We start from the raw sequence: 14793 nt of genomic DNA on the forward strand, positions 1-14793 counted from the left end.
TTTTTTACGTGGTCAACGTATTGATGAGACGATCCACTTTTCCTAGATTTCAATAATTCGATGCAATTTCTAGATACTGCGTTGAAATGAATTTTTATTCGTTCAATTTTTTACGTAGTCAACATGTCGATAAAACGATCTACTTTTCCTAAATTCTTACGTAGTCGACGTATTGATAAAACGATCCACTTTTCCCAGATTTTAATAATTGGATGCAAATTCTCGATACTGCGTTAAATGAATTTTTATTCGTTCAATTTTTTACATGGTCATCGTATTGATGAGACGATCCACTTTTCCTAGATTTCAATAATTCGATGAACATTCTAGATACTGTGTTGAAATGAATTTTTATTCGTTCAATTTTTTACGTAGTCAACGTGTCGATAAAACTATCTACTTTTTCTAAATTTCAATAATTCGATGAACATTCTAGATACTACGTTGAAATGAATTTTTATTCGTTCAATTTTTTACGTAGTCAACGTGTCGATAAAACTATCTACTTTTCCTACATTTTTACGCAGTCAACATATCGATAAAACTATCCACTTTTCCTAGATTTCAATAATTCGATGAAAATTCTAGATATTGCGTTGAAATGAATGTTGATTCATTCAATTTCCAACGTAGCCAACATGTCGATGAAACGATCTACTTTTCCTAAATTTTTACGTAGTCAACGTGTCGATAAAACGATCTACTTTTCCTAGATTTCAATAATTCGATGCAAATTCTAGATACTGCATAAAAATGAATTTTTATTCGTTCTATTTTTTACGTTGTCAATATATTGGTAAAATGATCCACTTTTCCTAGATTTCAATAATTCGATGCAAATTCTAGATACTGCGTTGAAATGAATTTGTATTCGTTCAATTTTTTACGTAATCAATGTATCGATAAAACAATTTACTTTTCCTAGATTTCAATAATTCGATGAACATTCTAGATACTGTGTTGAAATGAGTTTTTATTCGTTCAATTTTTTACGTAGTGAACGTATTGATAAGACGATCCACTTTTCCTAAATTTCAATAATTGGATGCAAATGCTTAATACTGCTTAAAATGAATTTTTATTCGTTCAATTTCCTACGTAGTCAATGTATTGTTAAAACGATCCACTTTTCCTAGATTTCAATAATTCGATGAACATTCTAGATACTGTGTTGAAATGAATTTTTATTCGTTCAATTTCCAACGTAGCCAACATGTCGATGAAACGATCTACTTTTCCTAAATTTTTACATAGTCAACGTGTCGATAAAACGATCTACTTTTCCTAGATTTCAATAATTCGATGAACATTCTCGATACTGCATAAAAATGAATTTTTATTCGTTCTATTTTTTACGTTGTCAATATATTGGTAAAATGATCCACTTTTCCTAGATTTCAATAATTCGATGAACATTCTCGATACTGCGTAAAAATAAATTTTTATTCGTTCAATTTTTTACGTAGTCAACGTGTCGATAAAACGATCTACTTTTCTTAGATTTCAATAATTCGATGAACAGTCTCGATACTGCGTAGAACTGAATTTTTTATTCTGTAGGATTTTGCGAATATCTTTCATGTCACCTTTATATCTTTAAGTCAACGCGCTGACTTCACCAAAGACTACCGACACCATTGTAATTACACCGCATTCCTTGAATGGTCTCGAACCTTCGAGAAGGTGTTTCATTTCGAAGTACACGAGGCCACTTTTCAACAACAAAATTAAAACAGTTAGATAGGTTATCAACGAATTCTGAACGTCCAGATTGCATCGAACATATTCTGCTTTTGTGCAGCGTCCCTAGATCCGTATAAAATCGTAAGAAGCGATCGGAAAAGGGCGGAAAATTGGCGAAACGAAAAGGTAAAGGACCACCGTGGTGCAGACTCGATCGAGTAAGCCGTATTATAAGCCCTTTAGGACCGTAACAATGCGTAGAAAATGCTGGACGAGCATCGCACCGCCATTCCGGTGGTCCGGTCGAGATCTACCGCGATCTTATTCCGCTGAATAGGATCGAAATCCTCGCTCGATCCTCGCCATTATGCTCGAATCCGCGCGACGAGACGCCGATTCACGATTTTCATCGTCTCTTCCACGAAGAATGTCTGCTCGATCCAATATCGAGGCACCTGTAGTCGATTGTGCACGTTCGATCCTCTTTCTTACCGGTCTTCGAGCGAATCGATCGATCGATGGAATCAAGAAACGTTCAGGAGTCTCAGAAAATGGTACGAATTATTTTTAAAATTCACAGAGGTTGCAAATTAAATAATTTTAAATATCAGTTCAAGAGAAACGCAATTTCAAACAAATTAAACCTATCGAAACTATTATACAACGATACAGTCGTAAAATATTTTAATAGGACTTTTAACTCGAGGTAAAATATTAAGAAAGATAAACGTCGCTATTATTTTCGTAGAAAACTTCGTTGTTCTGGAGTATCCAGACGGGAAAAAATTGTTCCTTTTTCGATGCAATTCGAAGAGTTTCCACGTCGACGAAAACGTCGTGGAAAGGTGGGCATTGACGTAAAATTGGCACTTGTCGAAGGGACGAAATTCCTCTGTCGGATTTGCTGGATTCGAACGCGACACGAGTTCGATTCCCTTTGTGATTTGACGCAGTCCTGGTGACGTTGTTGTGTAAACAGGTCGTTGGATGTCGACGCTGATGGATCGGCGTGGATAATTCGTATAATTGTGCGTGTAAATCTATTCTTCCTTTTCGGGCAACACCGATCGTCTCAAATAAAATTCGTTTCCTTAAACATTGGAGTCTTGGATGAGAAAGTGTGCTTCGATTAATTTGCTTGTTCCATGAGTTGTTTGTCGATCAGAATAAATAGTAAGCGATTTCGATGGTTGTCGTAGCGATGCAAAATAAATAGAAGCCAACCCAGAAACTCTGTACGCGGCTGATTTAGAGCTTTCGATACGTCAGATTGCTTTTCTCAGCGGGCTGGACCAGTAAATTCCTTTCGTATCCAGACAGGTGCGATCGCCTTCACCTGCGGATATTATTTCTGTCAACCTTCCTCGTGTTTATCCGCATACATATTTGACGAACTCCTCTCGCGGCGGGTCCGACGTTTGGGTCGTCGGCGGGAGCGTGTTACCTGAAGAAGCAATCTCTGTCGCATGAAATAACATTTAGGCCGGACCGCCTAAATCCATGCAACGGCGTACGCGTTTCTACGCTACCTGGGTACCGTGTTACGCAGCCACGGTGGCCTCAAAAAACGTCCTCAACTTTTATTCACGTTTGGTAGGTCTTCACAGGTCTTCAATTCGTCTACAAACTTCTTCGAACGTCTTCAAATTGAGGATAGTCCTCTATCTCGAACGATCTCATACTGGTTCCCATAAATGCACTTTCATTTTCTTGGGTAAATCTTCTGTGGTAGGTTGTAATAAGTGTAATAACAACTCGATCCTATTTTGAGAGATTATTTTCACAGTTCTCTTCATAAAATTTATTTTTAATCTTCTTATTTTTAGTCTTCAACTTTTATTCACGTTTGGTAGGTCTCCACAGGTCTTCAATTCGTCTACAAACTTCTTCGAACGTCTCCAAATTGAGGATAGTCCTCTATCTCGGAAGATCTCATACTGGTTCCCATAAATGCACTTTCATTTTCTTGTGTAAATCTTCTGTGGTGGGTTGTAATGTGTGTAACAACAACTCGATCCTATTTTGAGAGATTATTTTCACAGCTCTCTTCATAAAATTTATTTTTAATCTTCTTATTTTTAGTCTTCAACTTTTATTCACGTTTGGTAGGTCTCCACAGGTCTTTAATTCGTCTACAAACTTCTTCGAACGTCTTCAAATTGAGGATAGTCCTCTGTCTCGGACGATCTCATACTGGTTTCCATAAATGCACTTTCATTTTCTTGTGTAAATCTTCTGTGGTGGGTTGTAATGTGTGTAACAACAACTCGATCCTATTTTGAGAGATTATTTTCAAAGTCTTCTTCATCAAATTTATTTTTAATCTTCTTATTTTTAGTCTTCAACTTTTATTCACGTTTGGTAGGTCTCCACAGATCTTCAATTCGTCTACAAACTTCTTCGAACGTCTTCAAATTGAGGATAGTCATCTGTCTCGAATGATCTCATACTGGTTCCCATAAATGCACTTTCATTTTCTTGGGTAAATCTTCTGTGCTGGGTTGTAATGTGTGTAACAACAACTTGATCCTATTTTGAGAGATTATTTTCACAGTTCTCTTCATAAAATTTATTTTTAATCTTCTTATTTTTAGTCTTCAACTTTTATTCACGTTTGGTAGGTCTCCACAGGTCTTCAATTCGTCTACAAACTTCTTCGAACGTCTTCAAATTGAGGATAGTCCTCTGTCTCGAATGATCTCATACTGGTTTCCATAAATGCACTTTCATTTTCTTGGGTAAATCTTCTGTGGTAGGTTGTAATGTGTGTAACAACAACTTGATCCTATTTTAAGAGATTATTTTCGAAGATCTATTCATGAAATTTATTTTTAATCGATAGTTGTCTTGGATGTTCGTAGTAAGAAGTGGTCAAACAGTATCAAACCAAGTCGATGGAACGAAGAACCACGGTGGCCTCAAAAAACGTCTTCAACTTTTATTCACGTTTGGTAGGTCTCCACAGGTCTTCAATTCGTCTACAAACTTCTTCGAACATCTCCAAATTGAGGATAGTGCTCTGTCTCGGACGATCTCATACTGGTTTCCATAAATGCACTTTCATTTTCTTGTGTAAATCTTCTGTGGTGGGTTGTAATAAGTGTAACAACAACTCGATCCTATTTTGAGAGATTATTTTCAAAGATCTCTTCATAAAATTTATTTTTAATCGATAGTTGTCATTCCCAATTCTAGTTGTCTTAGATGTTCGTAGTAAGAAGTTGTCAAACAGTGTCAAACCAAGTCGTTGGAACGCAATATTCATAGATGAAATGGAAGAAAAGAATAGTAACAACAACTCGATCTTATTTTGAGAGATTTTTGAAAGTTCTCTTTATAAAATTTATTTTTAATCGATAGTTGTCATTCCCAATCCTAGTTGTCTTTGATATTCTTAATAAGAAGTGGTCAAACCATACCAAACTCGATCCTATTTTGGAAATTATTTTCAAAGATCTCTTCATAAAATTTAATTTTAATCAATAGTTGTCATTTCCAATCCTGTCTTGGATGTTCGTAGTAAGAAGTGGTCAAACCATATCAAACTCGATCCTATTTTGAGAAATTATTTTCAAAGATCTCTTCATAAAATTTATTTTTAATCGCTAGTTGTCATTCCCAATCCTAGTTGTCTTGGATGTTCGTAGTAAGAAGTGGTCAAACCATGTCAAACCAAGTCGATGGAACGCAATACTCATAGACAAAATGGAAGAAAAGAATAGTAACAACAACTCGATCCTATCATGAGAGATTATTTTCAAAGTTCTCTTCATAAAATTTAATTTTAATCGATAATTGTCATTCCCAATCCTAGTTGTCTTTGATATTCTTAGTAAAAAGTGGTCAAACCATGTCAAACTAAGTCGATAGAACGCAATACTCATAGACAAAATGGAAGAAAAGAATAGTAACAACAACTCGATCCTATCATGAGAGATTATTTTCAAAGTTCTCTTCATAAAATTTATTTTTAATCGATAGTTGTCATTCCCTAGACAGTCCTAGTTGTTTTGGATGTTCGTATTAAGAAGTGGTCAAACCAAGTCGATGGAACGAAGAGCCGATAGACGAAATGAACGAAAAGAATAGTAAGCAACCTAACCAATAAATTCTTCGTTCCCATCGACTTGGTTTGACATGGTTTAACACGAATGTCTACCCTTCTGGCCCAACACTTTTGAGCGACGCTGTAGACGCGTTTATCTCGAGGATACGTACGCTGTATCTACACTTTGGACGAGTGGCTTTCTAGCAGGACTAACATTCTGACTCTCGCAGGTCATCTATTACTGGACTATTAGGGACTCGTCAACGTATTTCAGTAGTACCATGTGCCCCGGGTCTCGACGATATCAGGTGTTTACCCAGTTTCGTCCGTTTGGTTCCGGTAGCATTTCTGCGGCTACTTCGGACATTTAACGCTAATTTAAGACCATCGATCGCGCCTATTTTTATCGATACTCGCCCCATAAACGCCTACGTTACGATGTCGTCAATTAAATAACATCCATAACGTTGTTTAACCGCGCTATAGCGTCTCGTTCGAATCCCCGTTTAGATGCGACGGGCAGGGTTTCCTCCCCCATCTTCGGGAAGAACAACATCGGTATTTCGAAGAGGAGCGGCGAAGGATACGGGGGAGTGTGAAAAATAATTTCCTGCCGCTGATATGTGGCGGATCGGACGAGGAGAAAAGTCCTGGGCGAGAGGAGGGGGATATCAAAATATTATTCGTAGGTTGCCTAGGGTAGCTCCGCATTCTCGCGCCGTATAGAAGCCACGCTGAGGCTAAAGTAGATTGGCCTCAACCTGACCGCGGTGGCTGCCACGATCGTGCATTATCTCCTCCCGATACACGAATTTTCTATTTACCGCCATTTAATCCAACCGGTAAATTGGAAAAACATCACCGCCAGCGTGTCATAGATACCCAATTTATACGGTTCTCTAATAAGTAGGACTTGTAACTGTCATGGCCGCCATATTGAAAGGCGTTGAAATCGTTAAAACTTCAATAGATGCTAAAATACAGTAAAAATAAATTTCTAGTCATGATAGTAACGGAACATCGATACTAATCCTTCCCAAATGCGCTCGCGAAGACTCGAAAGATTCCTAGAGTAATAGATAAAAGCAAAATGGAGCACCAGAGCCTTCCGGAATCGATAAAACTTGACCGTGTCCGCGTCGCTGATATCAATCGCGAAAGTAGAATAATCGAGCAGGCACACACACTCACGCGCGCTGATCGACGGTTTCCCAGGTGTCGGTGGGCAAATCAGAAAGCGGCCATTCGCCCCACTCCGGCCGTGTGGCAATTAACGCGAAATCTTTCGCGCGGCTCGCAAGGAGCCCGAGAAGTGCCATTAAAAGCATAGGAGGGCCGACGATGAGAAAGGTCCGCCATTCTCGACACCTGGCAACAGCCAATGGTAGGATAAAGGCAGACAGGAGAGAGCTTTTGGTCCTCGAATGCCACACCCTTCATTGTGACCACATATCGACCGAGTCTCTCACGGCTTGGGGCTGCGTTGTACAAATTGTAAGTACGTAAGTACATACTTGCGGTACTCGTGCGCGCGCATGTGTCAGTGCACGGTTCCCGCCACTGGAGGCGCGCGCATGCGTCCTCGTTTTACGTGCGATCGAACAAGACCGGTTGCCGCTTTTATTCTCGTCGGTTTTCTTACGAAATACGTACGTGGAAAAGGCGTACGCGGAGAATAAAATTATACGATATATTCTTTATAACCTCTTTACAATATAACTGTTCGTACGTCTTTTATTTCGCCCCACCAATGCGTAATCATGTTAATTGTCGAAGCGTCGCAACGTAGATGGCGACGTTGTCGAAGTACTCGATTCCCAACAGGTTTTTAGAATCTCCGATCTTCGATTCAAAATGGCGACCTTAGTAACAGTTATAAGCTCCGAGAAACCTGTTTTTGACATTCTTTTTTGTTATTTAGACACATAGAATGTGGTCGTTGAAGTTCCGAGACACTCGGTATTCCCGGAAACTTCTCTTTCGATAATCGTACGAGGTAGAAATAAAAATGGGGGGGAATCTTCGACGAAACGATACGGAAATCCGGTCGTAATGCGAGAGTCTGTTTCGAAAAATATATCCACGACGATCGAGATTCCCGGTATGCCGTCGTTTTGGCCAGAAAATGACGTATTCGAGGTTCCTAGCAAGCACTGCTTTAATGGAGACACGTGTCGCGGGTATTTTAGATCGTCGTGCTTCGCCGTGCCGCGATGATGAAGAGAACGACGACGTTCGAGGAAGATTAATGAGGTGTGTTTACCGCTAACTAATTCCCATCTGCCGGCGGTTTGGCCGCCTGGCTAATTAACCTTTTGCTAGCGGTTGGAACGAAGGCCACGATTACTTCCCCAAAGTCGCGACGGACAAATCGTTCGGATTCCACGACGGTGAAGATGCTAGTTAAGGATAAGATCGAGTGGTACGCGAAACAAAATCTTCCTAACGTCTCACAATTCTGTTCACATTACTTATAAAAATAGGGGGGTGAAAAGATACTTTTATATTTATTTTAACGCCCACCAAAGTATGTTGAAATCAACACGTTTACACGTTCGTTAGATATCCGTAAAACAAATATCTTTTTCGAGCATTTATACGAAATCGATTAAAAATTTACACGTTTTATATGGGAATTATCTGCTTGACGATTGTTTGCGATCGATGTCTCGTCGCGAGACGACGGAATTTCGTTTAAAAATCACCGGATCGAGGACGGGACGAACGAAAACCTTCGTCAGTCGTTTGCCAGAGGTGGTTAACGAAGCATCACCCTGGATTAGGCTTGCGTCAAGCCACAAAACCAGCCTCTTCTCGGGGTTCGGCGTACGATGAAGAAACGGAGGTTATTCCTGGTTGAACAAACACTGGAATGGGTCGCGTGCGCCTCCCACATATTTATAGATTTTATCTCTCTTTGACTTCGCCGAGGCGAGTAGGCGTTCGTGTACTCGCGTGCTGCTCGAGGAGGAGGAATTCAGGGGGGCGGGAACGACGCGAAAAGCGGGTGAAAATTTGAAGAATGCACGTGAAAACAGGACGAAACCGAACGAAGGAAAGGATTTCCTTAAAATGTTTTTAAACAAGACGGAACTAATACAGCGAACTTATACGATTCTTTTCGCGAAATTGCAACGATTCAAAGATGATTGATAACCGCTTTGAGACTCTGTCTTTTGTAAGTAACGAATCTCCGCTTGACGTGTCGGCCACCAGAGGGCTACGCTCTTGACTCTCTCGCAAGCGCTTGATTGAACCCCATCGTTCCTATATATAGGGTGTTCGTTTTTTAATAGAGGATTCTAGAGGACAAAGTAAGACGAAAATCAAGAATACCAATTTGTTGATGGAGGCTTTGTTAAAAAGTTATTAACGTTTAAAGTTCCGCCAGTTCTGAATTTTTTTCTCGAAAATGAGCAGGATTTCGGGGGTATGTCTATTCACCAAAAATTATTGTAATTGATCTCCACAACTAACAATATTTTTTTCAGAACGATTTGAAATATTTTAATTTCGTCGAAAAATTTCACACCTCGAATTTTTTTCTAGAAAGTGGGTAGGATTTCGGGGGTATGTGTAATGACCAAAAATGATTGTAATTGACCCCTGCGACCGAAAGTAATTTCTCCAGAACGATTTTAAATTTTTGAATTTAATTATTAATAACTTTTTAAGGGTGTTACCCTGTATACAGAGTGTTCGGCCACCCTTGGGAAAAATTGTAATGGAGGATTCTAGAGGCCAAAATAAGACGAAAATCAAGAATACCAATTTGTTGATGGAGTCTTTGTTAAAAAGTTATTAACGTTTAAAGTTTCGCCAGTTCTGAATTTTTTTCTCGAAAATGAGCAGGATTTCGGGGGTATGTCTATTCACCAAAAATTATTGTAATTGATCTCCACAGCTAACAATATTTTTTTCAGAACGATTTGAAATATTTTAATTTCGTCGAAAAATTTCACATCTTCTCGGATTTTTTTCTAGAAAGTAGGTAGGATTTCGGGGGTATGTGTAATGACCAAAAATGATTGTAATTGACCCCTGCGACCGAAAGTAATTTCTCCAGAACGATTTGAAATTTTTGAATTTAATTATTAATAACTTTTTAAGGGTGTTACCCTGTATACAGAGTGTTCGGCCACCCTTGGGAAAAATTTTAATAGGGGATTCTAGAGGCCAAAATAAGACGAAAATCAAGAATACCAATTTGTTGATGGAGGCTTCGTTAAAAAGTTATTAACAATCAAATTCAGAAATTCCAAATCGTTCTGGAAAAATTATTTTCGGTTGCGGAGGTCAATTGCAAGCATTTTTAGTGAATAGACATATATTCGAAATCCTACTCAGTTTCTAGAAAAAAATTCGAGAAGGTACAGAAATTTTTAGACGAAATTAAAAAATTTCAAAACATATTAAAAAAATTATATTTAGTTACAGGGGTCAATTATAAACATTTTTAGTGAATAGACCTACCTTCGAAATCCTTCTCACTTTCTAGAAAAAAATTCGAGAAGGTGTGAAATTTTTCGACGGAGAAAAAAAATTTGAAATCGTTTTGGAAAAATTATTTTCGGTTGCGGGGGTCAATTACAATCATTTTTGGTCATTATACATACCCCCGAAATCCTACGCATTTTCGAGAAAAAAATTGTTTACCGAAAATCTAATGTGAGGCCAAGAAATACTTCCCTGAAATTTCATGCATATCTTTAAAACGTCATAACTTCTGAACGAATTGGACGATTTTAATATTTAAAAAAGCAATCATCGCGTATTTTAATGAAGAATATATAGAAATTCTAAAAATATTGGAGAAGTTGCTCCTTGACCTCGTAAAATGCGAAAAACCCCATAAAAGTGGTTCAATTTTCAAACGTTCATAACTCTTACAATAGCGAATATATTTCAATGAAACTTTTTCCCAAAGTAGTGCTCATGGATACCTACAAAAAAGTATTAGACAACTTTTCTGTAAGGCGTCAAACAAATTTATTAAAAATGAAAACCGAATTTTTAAGAAAAATCGACAGGCGGTAGTGCCTAAATTTTTCGGCGAAAAAAAAAATTTGAAATCTTTCTGGAAAAATTATTTTCGGTTGCGGGGGTCAATTACAATCATTTTTGGTCATTACACATACCCTCGAAATCCTACCCACTTCCAAGAAAAAAATTCAGTACGGGTGGAATTTTAAACGTTAATAACTTTTTAACAGAGCCTCCATCAACAAATTATTATTCTTGATTTTCGTCTTATTTTGGCCTCTAGAATTTCTCATTAAAATTTTTGCTATGAAGCCTTACTTTGACGAGTTCACTAGCATCGACGAAGAGATGAGCAGACAATAAATGCATGCAGAGTGTGACACCTCATAGGGAAAATATAATAAAAACTGATCCTCTAAATTCGTGGGTGACGACACAGGGATGCGAGAAGTTTGGCTCGTAGAAAATCCCGAGGCACCTTTGAAGAACGACCTTTTAAACGGTCCTCTCGTTATTTATTCAACGTTCCCGGTAATTTTCGCCCGGCTGTCCACAATAAAAAGACAAACATGGCCGGACAGAGGGTGAGGCGGGGTTGTCGCGGGCTGTGTGAATGGGGGGATTTTTCACGAGCCGCAGAAACGAAACGGCCACTGAAATCGGCCAATTGTTCGATCGTTTCGCATTGTTATTTTTATAATTCACCGTATCCACGATCTTTCTGCCGGCTTTCGTGGCGGCGCGGGGTGTTGTTTTTATTGGCCGCATTTAGGGAACGGATCAGGAGACAGCGAAAGGGACCAGCGCCGAAGAGAGACCGTATAACGGGGAACGGAGCCGGTAAAGACGAAAAGAGACGGCGACAGAGAGACGAAACGGTGGGAACGGGGTGTTGTTTCATCCCTCCTGGCGGCCCCGTCTATTCTGTCCGGGAGCACCTACGTTCTAGTGCACCTAAACTAAGCCAGAGCTAGGATAGGTTGGTCTAAGGGAAGAAAGACACGATTTCGAGGGACGGAGAAGGCGACTGGAACCATAGAGGGAGGGCAGAGAGAAGGGGAGAGAAACGCGGAGGCGCGAGCTGGGGGTTGACAATACCACAGTCATCCAATGTTATTTCAGCACGAATTCCCTCCCTCCTCTTCTTCCCTCCCTCCTTATATAGCACCCTCTCACCCCTTTTCTTCTTCGTTTTTCATTTCTTCTTCCTCTGCCTCTGCTTCCATCCTCTCCTACATAGAAGCCTCTATAGATGCTGCACGATTCGTCCATTTCGTTCGCCGCGAAAGAAAACATCCCTAGCCTTTCCCCGACAATTATTGCCGCCTTGGACCGTCTGCGAGCAAAGGGAGAATTATTATCGTTGCCGATGGCACCAATTCGACGAAATATCAATGAACCTGTCGTTGGTGTCCAGTCAGCGGCAGCTGCGATAGGACTTTCCATCGTCGTGGCCGCCATATTTGTTACTTACTCGTTGCAGTCGAGAAAGATCAATTTTATGGGTGGTAATCCGGCCGGGACCGGTTTCCAACGACGAATCCCGCTACTCCGTCGGTGTTGCAGTTCCCTCGCGCGTTTCGTCGGAAAGCCGTGGACGCGCGATCCCGAAAATTAGGCGTCACTCTTCCGGATTGGAAGGAGGCTTCTTTGTGCCTGAAATATACCCCGGGATCCCGAACGAGTGGCATCTGTAATAACAACGTTCGGTTCTTGCGGCTCTCCCTCTACGTACGCTGGCCTACGTGAACGCTACGTACGGCGGCTTTCCGAGAGTCCGATCAGCTGGGGACCAGCCGTATATCCATGCGGGAATGCTGATCGAAAACGGGGGTCATTAGCTACAATGATACCAAACAGGTACACGTAACAGATCCGTAACAACCTGACGTTTTATGTCGAGTTTTACTAAAAATTCGTTTTTCATTTTTAATAATTTTGTTTGACACCCTACGGAACAGTTGTCTAATACTTTTTTCGGATTTCAGTTGTTAAGAGCGAGAAGGCAAATGTGAGCCTTTCTCTCTCGACTTTCACGAGGCGGTCCGAAATTACTTCGGGCAACTTCGGAGAATCGAGAAAGAGGGCATGCGTCGGTTTGCCTTTGTCGACTTCCCGAAACTCCACGAGCTCACGTACGCGTGATCTGGCATAGTGTGAGAGAACACCTTCGGTGTTCTTCTGGCATCTCTGAGAGACTCTTGAAGGAGAGCAGTCGGTTTACCTTTGTCGACTTTCCGAAACACTGCAAGCTCACGTACGTACGCGTGATCTGTCATCTCTGGTATAAACCAGAGATGCCAGGAGAAGCGCCGAGTGCACCGTGGACACGTCTCATGGGAGTTAAGAGAGGCAGGCTCACATTTGCCTTCTCGCTCTTGAACAACTGAAATCCGACCACACGTCAACGGCATACGATTCGGAATCTCGACTGACCAGGTATTTTTACTTGCCTTTCCTAGAGTCCATTACTGAACTCTGCAAATTACTCCTGGTTTCTATTTGCCTCTGATGACCTCTGATGACCAGTGCTGGCAAAAGTACAGAACTCCCGACAACTTTTGGCACCATACAGCGACTGTTACTGACTGCTCTTGATTACTGCTTGCCTCTGCTGGACTCTGCTGACCATCGCTTATATTTCTGACAACCTATAACGATTACTACCAACTTCTGCTAACCTCTGTTGGTCTTTGCTGATCTCTGTCAGCGTGTGCTTGTCTCTGCTAAACTTTCCTGGCCTCTGCCGAACGCTACTGACCACTGCAGGTATTTCTGATAATGTATAACGATTAATACTTGCTACTGCATGCCCCTACAAGTCTCTGCCTGCCTTTGCAGGTTTCTGCTTGCCTGTGCATGCCTTTGCTGGCCTCTGCTGAACACTACTGACCACCCCTGATGTTTCTGACATCGTATAACAATTACTACATGCTACTGTTCGCCCCTGCTGATCTCTGCTTGCCACTGCATGCCTCTGCTCGTCTCTACTGACCGCTACTGACCACCTCTGATGCTTCTGACAACATGTAACGCTTACTACTTGCTACTATTCGCCCCTGCTGATCTCTGCTTGCCTCTGCTCGTCTCTGCTGACCGCTGCTGACCACCTCTGATGCTTCCGACAACATATAATGCTTACTACTTGCTACTATTCACCCCTGGTGATCTCTGCTTGCCACTGCTGGCCTCTGCTGACCACCGCTTATATTTCTGGCAACGTACAACGTATGCTGGTCTCTGCTTGCCTCTGCACACCTCTGCTGGCCCCTGTTGACCACTGCTGACCTTTGTTAACAACTTCTAACATGATGTACATGTATTAAAACTTTGTATAATGTAAATCTATGACAATAAATGATATAATTTCAAAGAATTCTATGTGTTCTCGTCACTTTTACCTTTCTTTTCCTCTCCCCATTATTCCCTTAGTTATAAGAAACCGTTTCTCTACTTAAAACTGGAATTCCAAAGTGCCCGGAGCGTTTTCTGAAATGCCGGTGACCTTGACCCATTTTCGAAACTGGGTCAAGGCCAAATCCTGATTCCCAAAGCGCCCGGAATTTTTCTAAGATTCGAATGGCCTTGACCCACTTTCGAAATTGGGTCAAGGCCATCCGGATTTCCAAGTTGGTCCGAAGATTTCTGAAATTTCGAATGGCCTTGACCTACTTTCGAAATTGGGTCAAGGCCATCCGGATTTTCAAGTTGGCCCGAAGATTTCTGAAATTTCGAATGGCCTTGACCTACTTTCGAAATTGGGTCAAGGCCAAATCCGGATTCTCAAAGCGCCCGAAATTTTTCTGAGATTCGATGGCCTTGACCTACTTTCGAAATTGGGTCAAGGCCATCCGGATTCCCGAAGCGGCCGGAAATTTTTTAAAATTCGAATGGCCTTGACCTACTTTCGAAATTGGGTCAAGGCCATCCGGATTTCTAAAGTCTCCGGAAATTTTCTAAGATTCGAATGGCCTTGACCCACTTTCGAAATTGGGTCAAGGCCATCCGGATTCCCGAAGCGGCCGGAAATTTTCTAAAATTCGAATGGCCTTGACCCACTTTCGAAACTGGGCCAAGGT

This window comes from Colletes latitarsis, chromosome 6 (assembly GCF_051014445.1).
Source record: "Colletes latitarsis isolate SP2378_abdomen chromosome 6, iyColLati1, whole genome shotgun sequence".
NCBI classification, from domain to species: Eukaryota; Metazoa; Arthropoda; class Insecta; order Hymenoptera; family Colletidae; genus Colletes; species Colletes latitarsis.